This window comes from Castor canadensis, chromosome 1, assembly GCF_047511655.1.
Source record: "Castor canadensis chromosome 1, mCasCan1.hap1v2, whole genome shotgun sequence".
NCBI lineage: Eukaryota > Metazoa > Chordata > Mammalia > Rodentia > Castoridae > Castor > Castor canadensis.
Window position 1 is genome coordinate 21,153,310 of NC_133386.1, and position 16,442 is coordinate 21,169,751.

At 41.1% G+C, this 16,442-nt stretch overlaps 1 protein-coding gene across 7 annotated transcripts in view; it reads left to right on the plus strand.

The window, feature by feature from the left end:
• The window catches only part of Plagl1 (PLAG1 like zinc finger 1), a 90,543-nt gene that overhangs the window by 20,080 nt on the left and 54,021 nt on the right, over positions 1 to 16,442 (plus strand). For 5 of the 7 annotated variants that reach the window (XM_074072812.1, XM_074072851.1, XM_074072806.1 and 2 more), the window contains exons 1-2: positions 12,087 to 12,474; positions 13,166 to 13,333. The exons of the other annotated variants lie outside the window; for them this stretch is intronic. The gene's annotated coding sequence lies outside the window, so the exon portion shown is untranslated. Of the gene's footprint in view, positions 1 to 12,086; positions 12,475 to 13,165; positions 13,334 to 16,442 lie in introns of those variants that run through there. 7 annotated transcript variants of the gene reach the window in all.

Sequence of the window (16,442 nt, forward strand, 5' to 3'; positions counted from 1 at the left end):
ACACACACACACACACACACCCAAAAGAGCATTCTTGAAAGAAATAACTAAAAAGAAAAAAAGGTCTGGGGTATGCTCAAGTGGTAGAGCTCCTCCCTAGCAAGTGCTAAGCCCTGAGTTCAAATCCCATTGCCCCATCCATTTTTTTTTCCAAAATAGAAAGGTGGAAGCTGAGTGCAGTGGGACATGCCTGTAATCCCAACACTTTAGGGAGACTGAGGCAGAAGGATCTTAAGTTCAAGGCCAGTATGGGTTATATATATTGAGATCCTGCCTTAAACCAAGGGAATAGCACCAACCCTTCACTGAGATTCAGTAACATATAATGCCTATTCATTGTACTAAGCTGGTTGAGAGTAAGTTAGGTTTATGATAGACTAACCTTAAATACTTCAGCAGTATCGTCTAGGAACAATGGTGTTCTCCTATATAACCACAGTACAATTTTTATATTCAGGAGGTTTAGCACTGACACAATGCTGTTATTCGATGTATAGTCCACGTTCAAGTTTATCTGAATGTCTTAGTGCTGTTTATAACATTAAAAAAAATGTCCAGGGGTAATTTTGGGATCAAGCATTGAGCGTGGTGTTTTCATTTTCACGTAACCTGTAATCTTAGCCTTTCTTTTCTCTTTGTAACACTGATTTTTTTTTAATATCCCTCAGTATTGGTTTGTCTACTTATTCTATTATTTTAATTCTTAGGTTGTGTGTTTTTAGCAGGAATACTGCATACGTGATGTTTCCTCATTACCTTACTTGAGGAAACACATCAGTTCGCACCCTCACTGGTGAGGTTTGTTAAAGTTTATATTGAGAGAATTTAAATCCTTGTTAGAGTGGGCATTACTTTTTATTACTTACCTTTTAATGGACAAGTAAAATCGTGTATTGTGTATAGCGTGATACTTCGGTGTACTTACTTGTTGTAGAAGGGCTACGCCAAGCTAGTGACATCCCTTTCCTCACATATGAACCTTCTGTGTGTGGTGAGAATATTTAAAATTTATTCTCTCTGCAGTTTTCAAGTATATATTGTTATTAACTGTAGTCACGTTACAGACAACAGGTCTTCTTTCCCTCTGTGTGACTACAGTTTGTGCCCTTGACCCGGCCCTGGCCCCTGAGTGTGCATCACTGCAGTTCCCACCCTGGTTGTATGTATTTCTGTGAGTTTTCCCTTTTACCCCCACATCTAAGTGAGGTTATGTGGCGTTTGTTTTCTTCTGTGCTGCTTATTTCACTCAACATTATGTCCTCCAGGTTCATCCACATTGTTCAAAATGATAGGGTTGCCTTCTTTTTTTTTTTTTTTTAATACTGGATAGTATTCCACTTAGTAATATCCTGTATTTTCTTCATCCACTCACCTGCCGGTTGCCCTTTGGCTTGGTCCCACAGCATGGCTGCTGTGAGTACTGCTGCAGTGGACACAGGGGAGACAGCGCTTCAACATACTGAATTCTAAGGTGGGGTTAGGATTTGCGTGGCTTTTTCACTGTAAATTCTGTTTTCACCTTTTTTAGAGACAGGATAGCTCAGACTAGCCTTGAACTTACGATCCTTCTGGCCTTCTGCCTGTCAAGTGCTGGGATTACAGACATGCACTGCCACCTGGCTGTTTTCACCTCTTAAAAGCTATAGTTGTTACTTGAGAGGTGATGTTTTGAGGGTTCATATCCTTCAGGTATGTCCCCACAATGGGATGACACAACTTTAATCACTCGGTTGAAGTAGTATCTACTAGTGAATAGGATTCTTCATAAAGTTACCCTCACTTTTTTCTCCAGTTGTAATGATGTTTCATGTGAGGAGATAGATGCTTTGAGACTGTAGACGGTAAATATCCCATCCCTCAATTTGCCACAGTTGTGTGAGCATCCACTGATGATTCTTGCAGGTATCAATTATTATTATGATGCTTATGAAAAGCAATTCTTCTAGGGGGTGTGGTGTCGTACATCTGTAGTCCCAGCTACTCTGGAATCTGAGGTGGGAATATCACTTGAGCTGAGTTCAAAGCCTGGGCAATATGATACCCTGTCTCCAAAAAAAAAAAAAACCCAAAAAAACAAAAAAACAGGACAACTTAACTTTTCTTCTTCTTCCTTCTTCTTGTCTTCCTCTTCCTTTCTTTCTTCTTCTTCTTCCTCTTCCTCCTCCTCCTCCTCCTCTTCTTCTTCTTCTGCAAATTGCAAGTTTTCTAAATTCTTCCTTTTATGCTTGTTAATTGACTGGGCTGGAGCTTTGGCGTTTGGCTACCAAGATCTGAAGACAGTGTGAGAGAACCAAGACAGGAATGAGCCGCCCAGTCTGGGCTGGCTGAGGAAAGCGCAGGAGGAGACAGGTGACAAGGAAGGGGCTTGAGGGGAGGATGTCCTGCAGCAGTCAGAGTAAGAGGGTGAGCCATCTGAAGGCAGGAACTTATGGCTACAAGTGGGAATTTTGGAGTCTAAGATTTCCATCTAAGTTTAAGATCATCACATTCAGCAAAATAAGCCAGACTCAGAAAGACAAAGGTCACGTTTTCTCTTATATGCAGAATCTAGATTTAAAAAAAAAGATGTGAAAACAGAAGAGGGAGTATTTGGGAAGAGGAATGGGACCAAGGGGAAGGGGAGAAGTACAAGAGAGGGCTGTGTGGAGGTAACTATAACCAGAGCACCTTTTATACATGTATGAAAATATTATAATGAAATCCATTATTTTGTACAATTAATATACACTAATTAAAAAAACTAAAAAAATTTCCACTGTAGAGTAGGCCTGGATGTTGAGGCCTCAAGAGGTTTCAGTGGATTCAGAGGGTTGTTTGAGGAAAGTCTTCCATCAACAGGAAGTGAAAAAATTCCTACACAAAAGTATTGATTGCATCAATCATCCAAATGAAGATCAATGCCGAAGTCCTGCATTGAGCAGGATCCACATGGGGTCTGTGGGATCCACATGGGGTCTGTGGATGACAGTGACAAGGGCAGAGAAATCGGGCATAAGAGAAGGAGCAATGATGTAGATGTGGGTTAGGGAATAAAAATAAGAGAACCTCAGGACAGTCCTGAGATGAGAGTGACCTGTACGATAATTAGGATTGAAGGACAAGTACTAGAGACAGAGTGTTTCAAGCTGATGTCATGATTGTGCGTGGACCTTTAGGACATGGCCCTTTTTCTGTAATGGATTAGATGAATAATTTGGGCCATATAGATTCCTGTCACCCTTACTCAACTCTGCCATTGTGGCACGAAAACCACAGAGATGATTTTTAAACAAATGAGAGCAGTTGTGTTACAATAAAATTTCATTTATGGCCACTGAAATTTAAATTTCATATAATTTTCATACATGTCATTGGGTATTTATGAATTTTTTTCCCCAGCCATCAAAACATGTAAAACATGTTCTCAGCCTGTAGGCTGCTCAAAAAGAGCCATCAAGTCATATTTTTCCCCAGGGGTGTTGGCTTGCTAACCGTAACTCTCAGGTAGAGGGTCAGGTGTGTGTGTTAAGCCACAGTTGAGGAGTCACTGCAGACATTTTGGAAAAGGTTGTAAAATGTCTTTTGGTAATTATGGGTAAAAATCAGGTTATTACAAACTGGGCATGGTGGCATATACCTGTAACCCAGTATTCAAGAGGCTGATCATTGTTATTTTAATTTGCAAATTTTTTTAAAAATAAAAAACTGTGATGTATTTAAAGCCAATTACTGTATGTTCACATTCAGTTTTCAGATGTTTGGTAATTCTCTTGTTTTAAGCCTTCTATTTCTTGATTGCTGAGTCTGAATCTTTCTCAGTTTAGTTTAACCAGAAAGTTAATCTTTGGTTTCTTCTGGGGTGGAAAGGGTGGTTGCCTGACTCCCTGGAGTATCAGAAAGCATCTGTTACCCTTGCTTCCTAGTACTGTTAAGTGTTGAGCCCCTCTTAAGTTAGCCATTAATCTTACATCTGTTTTTCAAATTGTCTTTATCCACTGAGCTCTCACCTCTTCTGTGCCTATCTTCCCTCTAATGTCCTTATTTCAGCAGAGGCCTGGAAAGAAAAGATGAATGGGTCCGGTTAGCCTGCCGTATCCTTTTATTTTACAACAAGCAGCTGAGGGACTGAGCGCTTGTTAGTGCACTGGTAAAGTGGTTGGGTAACATGCAGGAGGCCCTGGGTTTGAGCCCAGTAGTGCAGATGACAACAACAAAACATCAAATACTTCTACATTATGAAAAGCCTTTGCCACTTTTTTTTTCCTGGTATCTTATGACCTATTATTGGTGAATTGTGTAACAAGGGTTTAATTATAGTAAATAGAAAAATAGAATAAATATCAATATTTGACATCCAAAAACTACTTTTCTTTGCTCCAAAGGTCAGCATTTGGTCGATCATAGTCAATTTGCTTTTTTTCCATGCTGCATGAAACAGAAATGAAACTGATGGCGCTAATTCTCTTTTAAATTGCTTCTCACTGATTCTGATTGCATACAGACGGTATTTTCCTTATTTTCGATGTATTTTGGTTTTAGGCTAGACACTGAATTCTTCTACTAAAAATTAAAAATTCATATCTCCATCGTCTATAATTTGAGTCACATCAGTGTATTTTGTTGTAAAAACAGCAAACAGAGTTAATCAAATCACTGACATTTTTTGATGGGAACTACAAGCTATTTTGTTCTCTCCCATACCATCTGAGTTAGTTATTTTTCTCATCACTGTGACCAAATATCTGACAGAAAATACCTTCCAAACATAAGGAAGGAAAGATTTATAGTACTTATGGTTTCAGAGGTGTAAACTCCATCATGGTGAGGAGGATATGGTAGAACATCTTTATAACATTTTTTTTCTTTTATTATTCATATGTGCATACAAGGCTTGGGTCATTTCTCCCCCCTGCCCCCACCCCCTCCCTTACCACCCACTCCGCCCCCTCCCTCTCCCCCCCACCCCCTCAATACCCAGCAGAAACTATTTTGCCCTTATTTCTAATTAACATCTTATAACATGGCAGACAGGAAGGGGTCAGGGTGAGATATATCCCCTGAGGACACACCCCCAGTGAACTGCTTCCTCCAGCTAGACTCCACCTTCCTCAGTTTCCACCTTCTCCTAATGTTTGTTCAGTTTTTGAATCCAGCAATGGAGAAAACCATTGATTAGATCAGAGCCTTCAAGATCTAATCCTCTGTAGAAACATCCTCACAGACACACTGAGAAGTGTGCTTTACTAATCTCTTAGGTATCTCTCAATCTAATCAAGGTGACAATCAAGATTAACCATCACACCATCTTGTAGTCCTTGGTATATAGCTAAGAAATAATCAGTTCCTTGTTGTACTTGCTTAGATGCATGTGAGATAGGAGTATTCTGCAGGTAGTCATTTCAGCAGAGGAACTACCTGCACCAAGCAGCTTCTTCTGAGCTGGCTGGCCGCTAAATGGCAATCAGCTGAAGATAGAAGTGGACACTAGGGTTGAAGAACGTTCTCATGGAAGCCCATTTGAGGAAATGATAACTGGATGGAGAAGTCGTTGCAAATAGTGACAAGTAGAGAAGGGGCAGAACCCTGTGAGCCAAGATGACAGTCTCATAAAAAGGAGAAGAGGCTTGGAGATGGACAGAGGCCAGCAAAAGGCCAATGAGAAGTGGTTTGGCCAGAAGCCATGAGACTCAAAGGTCTTGTATTTTTTTAATATTGGTCTTAAAGTGTTATTTTATTTTGGTTAGAGAAAATTAAATCTAGGTGCTTATTGAATGTTTGTTGAGTTGGATGCACTGAGAGCTTTTGTTCCAGTTGTTATGGTTTAAAATCTGGTTAGCAGAATGCAAACTGAATAGTGTGATTGCTTCCTGTGGCTGCTGGCTGTTGTTAAAGAACACCAAATGAGGAGTCAGAGGACAACTTGGATTGAGTTTCAGCTCTGCCACCTAAAGCCTCCCAGGTCAGAAAATAAACTGGTAATATCCTGGGGAGTGCTGATGAAGACGTTTGCCACCAAAAAGCAGGAGGTAAATTCTAATTCAGACTGCTGTGCATGGTGACTAAACATGCTGTCATGATCCTGCTGGCTTCCCATCCTATTCAAATGAGAACAGAAAAATTTAATGCAGTTTATCAATTTAACTTATGTGTCATAAAATGAACACAGGATGACAGATATAGAGCTGCATGCGACCTTACCAATCAAAGCGAGGCGCATTCCCACCACCCGCAGGGTTCCCTCCTGCTCTCCTCCATCTGCCCTAGGACACCACTGTAGATTAGTCGCATCTTTCTAAAAGTGATCGTAACGGTATGTCATCTCTTACATAGGATTTGACTCATCACAGTGTTTTATCGGTTCTCCTGTGTGAGTGAGAATACCCATAATTTGCTTGCTTTATTGCTGACGTCTGGGCTGTTTCTAGTTTGGGACTGCTATGAATACTTGCTTGTAAGACTTTACAAAGACATAGTGCATCTCTTGGACAAAGACCTAAGGGTGGAATTGGTGTGTCCTCTAATAAGTTTAACTTTATAAGCAGCTTTCAAACTGTATCGATTTATCTTTCTTCAGGAATGTGCGAGAGTTCCAGTTTCTTCACATTGTTCCCAACCCTTGGTATTGTCAGGCTTTTTATAGGTTTGTTTGACAGTGCTGGGGTTTGAACTCGGGGTCTTGAGCTTGTCAGGTAAGCACTGTTCACTTGAGCCATGCCCCCAGCCCTCATCACTCTTTCTAATTTTGCCTGTAACCATGGATATACAGTAGTATTTCACTGTGGTTTTAATTGTGTTAGTCATTGGGGAATGATAATTATCTTTCATGTGTCTATCGCACACTCACATATCACTTTGGTCAGGTTTTGTTAACACAGTTTGCTCATTCTTACTGCATTGTTTATCATGTCATCGAGTTGCATGAGTCCTTCAAATATTCTGATACAAGTCCTATGTCAGTATACCTATTGTGAATATTTTCCCCAGTATGTGGCTTGAATTGTCATTTCCTTATTGGTTTCTCCTTAAAAGAACCAAAGATTGCATTTTTAGTAAACCCAATTACCAACTTATTCTTTTACGATCATTGCTTCATGTAGCCTACCAACCAATCTTTGCCTGTTGCTAGGTTTTCTTCTAGACCAGTGCTGTCAAGCAATTATCATGTGAGCCACACAGGTAACTTAGAATTTTCTAGTAGTGACATTAAGGAAGTAAAATCAGGACTTATAAGTTAGACCATATGTATATATAATATATATTTACGTGTATATATGTGTGTGTATCTATACATGTATATACATGTGTATATATACACATGTATATATTTTTTCAGCAGTACTGGGGTTTGAACTCAGGCTCCTGTGCTTGATAAACAGGCTCTTTGCCCAGCCCGCTTTGCTTTTGTTATTTTCAAATAGTGTCTCACATTTATGGCTGGGCTTTCCTGGACTGCGATCTTCCTATTTGTACTTCCTACACAGCTGGGATGACAGGAGGGGGCCATCACACCCAGCTTTTTATTGGTTGAGATAGGGTATCGCTAACGTTTTTGCCCAGGCTGGTCTTGAGCCTCCATACTCCTGAGCTCTACCTCCCAAGTGGCAAATCAGCTACCTTTTTTTTTTTTTTTGGTGGTACTGGAGTTTGAAGGCCCTGAGGCCTTCCACCAGCCCTATTTTTGTGAAGGGTTTTTCAAGATAGGGTTTTGCAAACTGTTTGCCCAGGCTGGTTTCCAACTGAGATCCTCCTGATCTCTGCCTCCTGAGTAGCTAGGATTACAGGCGTGAGCCACCGGCACCCAGCTCCAGCCACCTTCAATCATACTCATCCTTTCACCTCTCTCCTTCCACTGATTCCCACCCCAAACAGTCCCTGTTTTATACTCCTGTCACTTGTTCTTGTTAAGGTTCAGATTCCGCATATGAGAACCGGCGATATTTGTCTTTCTCTGTCTGGCTTATTTCACTTAACATGATGGTCTCCAGTTCCATCCATTTTCCTGCAGATGACACAATTTCATTGTTCTTTCTGGCTGAATAATGCCCTTTCGTGTGCGTGTGTATGTATACACACATATATAGTTACAAATACATATACACACATAGCAGTCAGTGGGTGCCTAGGCTGATCCATTGCATGGCTATTGTGAGCAGTGCTGCTGTAAACATGGGTGCAGGTGTTTCTATTGCATGCTGATTTGCATTCCTTTGGATCTGTGTAATCAATATTCCTTCAGATATAGGCACTCAATATAAAATTATGAGCGAGATATTTTATATTTTTCTAATTGTGAGTCTTTGAAGGCTGGAGTATAATTTGTACTTATAAAATTTCAATTTGGATTCCCACAGTTCAGATGCTTGCATGGCTAATGGCTATTGTGGTGGAGAGTAGTTCTGGAAGTTTTATATTTCTTGCTTTTTATTTAGGTCTGGGATCTACTTTAATTTTCCTGTGTGGTGTGAAATGCAGGTGGAAGTTAATTTGTCTCCATATAGATAACCAGTTCTTATACCATTATTTATCTTCCCAATTGAATCACATATCAAGAACAATAGATTATATGTGGGAGTCCGTTTCTGAACTCGGCATACTTTTCCATTTTTTATGCCAGAATATTATACTGTCTTAATTATTCCAGGTTTTTTTTTTTTTGTACAATAGGTCTTAATATCAGGTAGCACAGGCTTCCGACTTTGTTCTTTAAGATTATTTTTTCTCTTTTAGGGTCTTTTCATTTCCATAGAAAGTTTAGAATCAGTTTGGTGATTTCTACAACATATCTGACATAGATTTTACTTATTGTAGAGGATTGGGAAATGGCCCTAATCCATGGAACCTATGAATGTCAACTTATTTGAAAAGAAAAAAAAAAGGGGGGCGGTCTTTACAGGTATAAAGGATTATTTTGTTATTCAGGTGGCTCCTAAATAGAATGACACGTGTTCTTAGAAGATTGACATGTAGGGGACAAAACACATGACACACATAGGATAAGGCAATGTGAAGACCAAGGCAGAGATGGAGACAAGCCACGCAAGCCAAGAAATGCCCACCACCACCAAAAACTAGAAGAGAGGAAGGAGTCTCTGCTACAGCCACTAGAGGGCGTGTGTGCTCTTTGCTTATACCTTGATTTCAGATTTCTGGTCTCTATAATTGGGAGAAAATACATTTCTTGTTTTGAGCCACCCATCTGTGGTAAATTATTATGGTGACTATAGAACACATCTATCTGTTATCAGACTGAGGGAGTTCCGTGCTGTTCCCAGTTTTTGTTTTCAAGAATGAAGTTTAGATTTTTATGCAATGTCTTTTCTGCACTAATTGAAACTGATATTTTTGTCCATTATTTTGTTAATGTGCCCATATCTGTATCAACTGTCTGTTCACTTGCTTAATATTTTAGCCCCATAACTGTTACCCCTAGAAAAAATCTGTTCATTGAAAGTGGGGGATCATGACACATATCAAATTATAAATATGATAGCATCAATCTTTTTATTTAATAAAAATATTTTTGAGAAGTCATTGAAGAGTCCATGGAACAAAACCATACTTAGACATACTTAGAAGAGAAAAAAAAATACTCATAATTTTTCTTTTTTTGTTGGAGGGGGCAGTACTGGGGCTTGAACTCAGAGCCACTCAATTGCAAACAGGTACTCTACCACATGAGTCTCTCCAACAGCGCTTTTTTTTTTTTTTTAATATGTGTGTGTTGGGTACTTTTCAAGATAGGATCTCACAAACTATTCCCCCAGCTGGCTTCAAACCACTATCCTCCTGATCTCTGCCTCCTGACTAGCTGGGATTATAGGTGTGAGCACTGGTGGCCTGGTCCAGAATTTTCCTTGAGTGGTTCTCTACAGCAGAAACCACACTAGAAACCCTTAGGTCCAGTTTTGCCATGAGGGATACTTCATTTGGCCTCAGTATTGTTTTAACAATTAGGAGATTTCATATGAAAATACTAGATATTATACTTGTCTTAAAAATTATACAGATTTGATGATACTGCCCTGAATTTCAGCAGGGCAGCCATTGGCATGAGTCACTTATGTCAAGAACATTCTTTTTGCGTTACCATACTTCTGTGTTTCCTCCTTGTTTTAGACCTTGTAGAGATCTGCGTCTGCAGCCTCGGCCCTCGAACCTTGCTGGGGCATGTTGTGATGCCAGGGCTGTGTCACAGAGGAAGGGGTAAGGAGGGTGCCACAGCTACCAGAACAACATAGTCATGCTCACAGAGAACTGTGGACATGACTGAAAGATGGAAAACGACTTTCATATAATTCATTATCAGTGAGAGCAACGGACATAAACAGCAAACAGCACACACACACACACACACACACACACACACCACACAGCTACAACCAAAGAAAGAAAAACAACACAGTCCTATAGTATAAAATTTGCAAAGTGACAGCAAAGCTAAGATGCTGTGAAGTGTCTCCAAGTGTCCCTATAGCCACTCTAACCCTCTTTCCGGCCCGGACACATGTGGAGGAGAAAAATGATCAAAGTCCAGAGAAGCCTCACAAATATCTTCCACTTGGGAATGGACTCAGAGGCAATCCTGTGGAATGTCCAGGAAACCAGACGCTTGATACTGCTGTGGATCTTGCCAGAGGCAGGCAAGTTTGCCCTCTTCTGGGGTGCTGTGCTCTCCACAGCAAGCTCAGTACTCATTCTCAGCCGCTTTCACACAACCCCTTCTCCTCTCCCTCCTTGTCCTAAACCCTTCACTTCACAGGATAGTAGACAAAAACAACACTAAGCCCTAAAAATGAAGCTGATTTCAGATATACACTATGCATGGATTATTATACTCAGGAAAGAACATAATCCAAAAATTGAAGGGTCATCCTATAAGCTGGGGGAAAAATTCTTACAGAATAACTGACGCGGTCATAGCTCAGATAAGGGTACCCAAGGGTGCTTTAATGATAAGGAGTTCTGTAACCATTCAGGCAGAAAAATCAAGTGACCTCCAAAGGGACAGATTACATAGGTTTCAGATATCTCCATAGAAATCTTCCATCAAAAACCAGTGAAGCAATTGCCTCCTTGTTCTATTAGGTTTTGAAAGAAGGTGTGATTTCAAAATATTGACCAGGTGCAGTTTTTATTTAGCTATAGAGGAAAAAACGGATCTTCTCAAACATGAAGGTAACGTACAAGCCCTCCTTAAGAAAACAGTTTGGAAAGGAAGGTAGTCCATGAAGCACTAAATACAAATAAAGAATTCAGGAATGAGTAAGTTACAGTAGCTCTCAGAATTCATGTAAACGTAGAATTAAGATTGTGGTGCCAGAGCTATTGTAAATGTTCTAGTTGGCCAATAAACCGAAAGTAATGGAAGCAATGGAAGGAAATCGAGAGTCTGGGGATGAGGATGGGTTGAAATGGAAGATGCTAGTTAACCTCCTATCTAGAGTTCTGAGACTGTGCAACTGAAATATGGAGGGAACGCCATGTCCCTTAGGGTTTTCTTCCTTAACGTTCATATTTCGGAACGTATGGTTTGCAGAGAAAAAAGTGATTGCTGGCGATTCGCTTTAATTTCTTTAACTCGCATAACATTACTTTAAAAAAATTACTTAAAGGATACCTAGTAAGAGCCCGTTATTACAAAATGACTTGTTTGTCATTTTCCTGTGCCTTGGTTTCCTGGGTTGTCCGAAGGCAACAGTAGTATCTGTCGCGGGGGTCGCGTGAGGATTAAATGGATTTACCTGTGAAGTGCTTACAACAAACAGGGCGCAGGGGTCCAGTTGAGGCTGCTGCACTTCACCCCTGCCCGCCCCCGAGGGGCTCAGCCAGGCCTATTGCAGGGCGCTGCCAGCATCTGTCGTGTTTCTCATTTATGATTTGGTTTAGGGCAGCTCATCCTGGTGGTGGTGACTTAAAGTGAACAGTATGCGCCTCGCTACGGGGGCTTCGGGCTGGCTGGGGTCTACCTGCGCCAGCTCTGCACCTGGGTGACCTTGGCTTTGCTCACACGGATGACTCAATCTGCCGGGCATCTGTCCTCCTCCCCCGCCCGGCCGCCGACCCCCTGGCTCCCCAGCGGGGCCTCCCCCCCCTGCCACGTGACGCCCCCGCCGGGGGCCCCAGCGCCCTCCTCGCAGACGCGCCGTTCCGGCTCCCGGGCTCCGCCTGTGCGCGGCCTCCTCGGCTCAGCCATCCTCTTGGCTGCGGCGGGCGGCAAAGCCCACGGCATCTGCCATTTGTCATTCAGCCCGTCGGGAACGCCCCGAGCCTTGATTTAGACACGTCTGGGGCGGACTCTGGCCTCACTCGCCTGGAGGGCGGTCAGACGGACAGACGGACCGGGCCGGGCTAGCTGAGCTCGCGGCGCTGCGCAGCGGAGCGGAGCGCGGGCCTTGGCGCGCGGGGCGCTTCCCCGCTGGTGTCGCCGTCATGGCCGCGGAGGCGGCGCGCGCGGGCGACCTCGCCTGAGTTCCGGGGGGCCGAGCGGCGCGCACGGTAGGAGGCTGGGGCTGGGGCTGCTGGGGACGGGCGCGGGCGCGGCATTGCCGCGGAGGGGACGGCGCTCGGTGCCCGTTCGCTCGCTGCCACACCAGGGAGGGTGTGCCATGCCGTGTCGCTGTCGCGACGCTCCGTGGGCAAAGTGGGAAAGTCCGACAGATGAATCGTGTCACCCCACTCGCCCAGGTGGCTGCTGCACACACTGTCGCCAGGTCCTTACGAATGCCACTTACTGACGCGCTCGCGTGTATTTGTATGCGGCAAATAGAGTCGAGTTTTAAGCTGGCATTTGGAACTCGCCAAGAGGCCAAAAAGAAAAAAAAGAGGAGGGGGGGAAGAGAGAAAAGTCTGTTACAAGTAGTGATGTGGCCAATGTTTGCATTCACATCCATTATGGGAAATGTGTAATTTTGATGCCTTAATATTAAGGACACTATCGATTGAACTCTGTGTTTACAAACGTGGGCACCTAAAAATTTCCAAGACTAGGGTACCGGATAACGCAACTTGGGTTGTTTAGTCTCAGCATCAAACTTTAAGGGTGGTAGCGGGGTTTTTAACTTTATGCTGAATATACTGCTGAAATTTTGGGAAAAAAAGAATTTCAATAAATGTGTGACTTTTATGATTTAGGAAACCAATAAAAATTAACAGTACCAACACCCAACTTAGGTTCTCCTTCTTCCAGGAATTCTCCTCTAACCCCACCTTTCCAGGCAGGATCGGAGACCCCTCCTGTGAGCTTTCGGGCACCTCACTGAGGTCCTGGTCCCCGAAGTGCTCCCCGCACTCTTCCTTTCCTGCGCGTTAGCCCATCAGCCTCGCGCTCGGAACCTGGTTGCTTACTTAGCACATGGTAAGTGATTAATCCTGTTTAGTGACGAATGAAAAGATAAAATGTTCTGATGTTTCATGGTTTTCATTCTACGAGAGTGGTAAATTTATATACTCTTAGATAAGACCATGTATTTAAAAGTTAAGGATCAGGAAAAGGCGACATCTGATGTCTGTGTCCCCTGAACCCAGCACTCCCACGTCTAGCTATTCATCCTCTAGGGGTGATATTTTTGAAAATCTGAAGCCCATTTTTGTGGGTCGTGAAATTTTGTGTGTAGATAGTAATCAAAAATGGAAAAAAACATGAACTAACAGGATAGAAAACGTCAGAATGTGTCTCAAGCCATGGGGCATTGGCTTTATGAAATTCCCCCCGTCATGGTTTTAGACATACACAGATCTGTGTAATGATAGAAAACGTCATTCCTTAGTATGAGTCATGGTCAAAAAAAGTTTGAAAGCCACTGCCCTAGATAAATGTTCATACATACACGCAGAAGGATGTGTACAAGAAGGTTACTGTAGTACCAAAAAGCTGGAAGCAACGTTTACGTCCATCCGAAGGAGAGACGTAAATTACATGCCAGGGGTAAAATGGAGCAGGGCACAACAGTGAATGAAGTGGTTTTGTGTTTCAACACAGACACGTTTCAATGTTAAGCCAGAAAAAAAAAAAAAGTAAGTTATTTAATACTACATGATTTCATCTATGTAAAATTCAGAACCTGGCAAGCAAAGCTGCTGTTTAGGGATGCACACATAGGCATTAAAAGTACTGAAGAGAAAAAGTGAATTAATATAAAAGTCAAGCCTGTGGTCACCTGGGGAGGAAAAGGGGGCTGTGGACTTGAAGGAACACACCAAGGACTCCTGCCAAGATGAGACGCCTGGTCCTTGAGCAGTGATCTGGGCAGTAATTGCAGCGGTGTTTACTCTCTAACTGTAAAGCAATACATATGAGTATATATGTTAAATGTTAAATTCCACCCTTCATGTTAAAATACAGGCATTACAGAGTGAAAAGCCTGAAACCAGGGCTCTAAGTCTATTGCTCATATTTTTCATATTTTAATTAAGTCTAACCAGGGAGATTAATATCAGTAATGCTTTACATTAGAATTTCTGTAGTGGACATACTGACATTCATTAAATTCTTTATATGTTTGTATATCTTAAACTTACAATATTTAAAAAAAAGTACTTAGAAAAAAAGCTGAATTCGTTTGGTTTGCTCTTTCTAAAAAGCTACTTTTACATATTTTGTGCACAATGAAATTACATTTTATTTAGTAATTTAAGCTAAAATCAGATTCTATTTTGAAAAAGTAACTGAAAAGCATATAAAAATGTAAGTTTATAGACCTCACTGAGGATTTACAAAGACTAACGTGTTGTCATATTTACTTCAACAATTTTAGCTCAACAGTTGGTCTAGGCAGCATTTCAAATGCTTTTTAATGTTACATTCTACTGTTTATAAAACCCATTTCTAACGTGCCAGAGTTTCTATTGGAAAACATTATTTAGATACAGATCATTTGTTAGTTATATAAACTTACAGATAATAAGCTGCAGACATTAATCTTTGTGCTTTTTTTTTGTGTCCTAAAAAAGCCTCTACCATTAATGAAATATATTCTGAAATTATTTCTACAGGTTTTTAAATTTTAATTTTGTTCACACACACTTAGTTCTCTATTTTGCCTGAGACATGTATGTATATGTGAGTACATAGATGTATATATTTTGTTTATGTTGTGAAGTCAAGATTAATTAATTTTATTTTTCCTCATGTGGAAAGTTAATTGTGCCTGTGCCAGTGACTTGGGGCACCACTTTTGCCATGTATAATACTCAAATGTGATTGGGTTTATTTCTGGGCTCTGTACCCATTTGTCATCTGAAAACATTGCCAGTGTTCATTACTGTCACTTTATATAATAGTATGTTGCTCAGTTTCAAGAAATAAAATTTTTTTCATTGTGATGGTTTCTCTTTCCCTATGAGAGTTTTTAGAAGTAGTCTCTGGTTGTAATCTGGAAGGTTTGGGGGGTTATTCTTTTATTGCTGATTACTAATTTGTACTGCGGTCAGCAAATGTGTGTATGGTATTGACCCTTTGAAATCTGAGAGTTGCCCTCGGGTCTGAATTGCTCCTTGGATGGTGCAGAAGATCGTGCACTCAGACGTTCAGGGAAAGGTATGTATTATGTGTGTGTACATACAGGTGTGTGTTATCTATGTGCATATAGTATATGCCTTTCGTCCGTTCTGGAAACTTTTATCCTATAATTATGTCTCTTCCTATTCTTTCCTTTAGGAACTGTGATTAGACTTGTGTTAGACTTCCTCACTCTTTCCAACCAGCTAGTGTTAAATTTTTTTTTATCCATGTTGAACTCTAGAAAATTTCTTTAGATCCCCATCCTAATCTCTGTTTAATTAGCATTTTCTCCAAATTGAGGTACAACTTGTGTACAACAAAACACAAAATAAAGGGTGTGGCTTGATGAAATTACATTATGTATGTGCCTGTGTGAGCCCTGAAAAACTTCCCTGGGTTCCCTCCTATAGACGGCCACTCCCTCCCCATCCAATTCCTGTCCTAATTTTAATCACCATGGATAATTTTCAAATGTTTTTGAACTTCATATAAATACAAGCATACAGCTTATTCTTTTGCTCACATTGTATTTTTGAGATCCAGTCACGTTATATGTAAGAATTTTGTTTTTACTTTATATCAAAGGTTGGCAAACTAAGGTTTGTAACCTAATTCCATCCTTTTTTTAAAAAATTTTTATTTTCATATTATGATTGAACAGGGGTACATTGTGACATTTACTAAAGTGTTTATAATATATCTTAGTCAAATTCACCCCCCATCATTCTTCATCCCCCTCCCCCTCTTTGGAATAGTTTCAACAGGTCTCATTTTTCCATTTTCATACATGAGTATATAATGTTTACACCATGTTCACCTTCTACACCTTCCTTAGCTCCTCCCCACCCCCCACAAGGCCTGTTTTACCTTCCTCCTCTCCATTTTTGTTTTTTTAAGATAGCTATACAGGGAATTTCATTGTGACATTTCCACGTATATATGTATTATAACCTGAGTTGGCTCA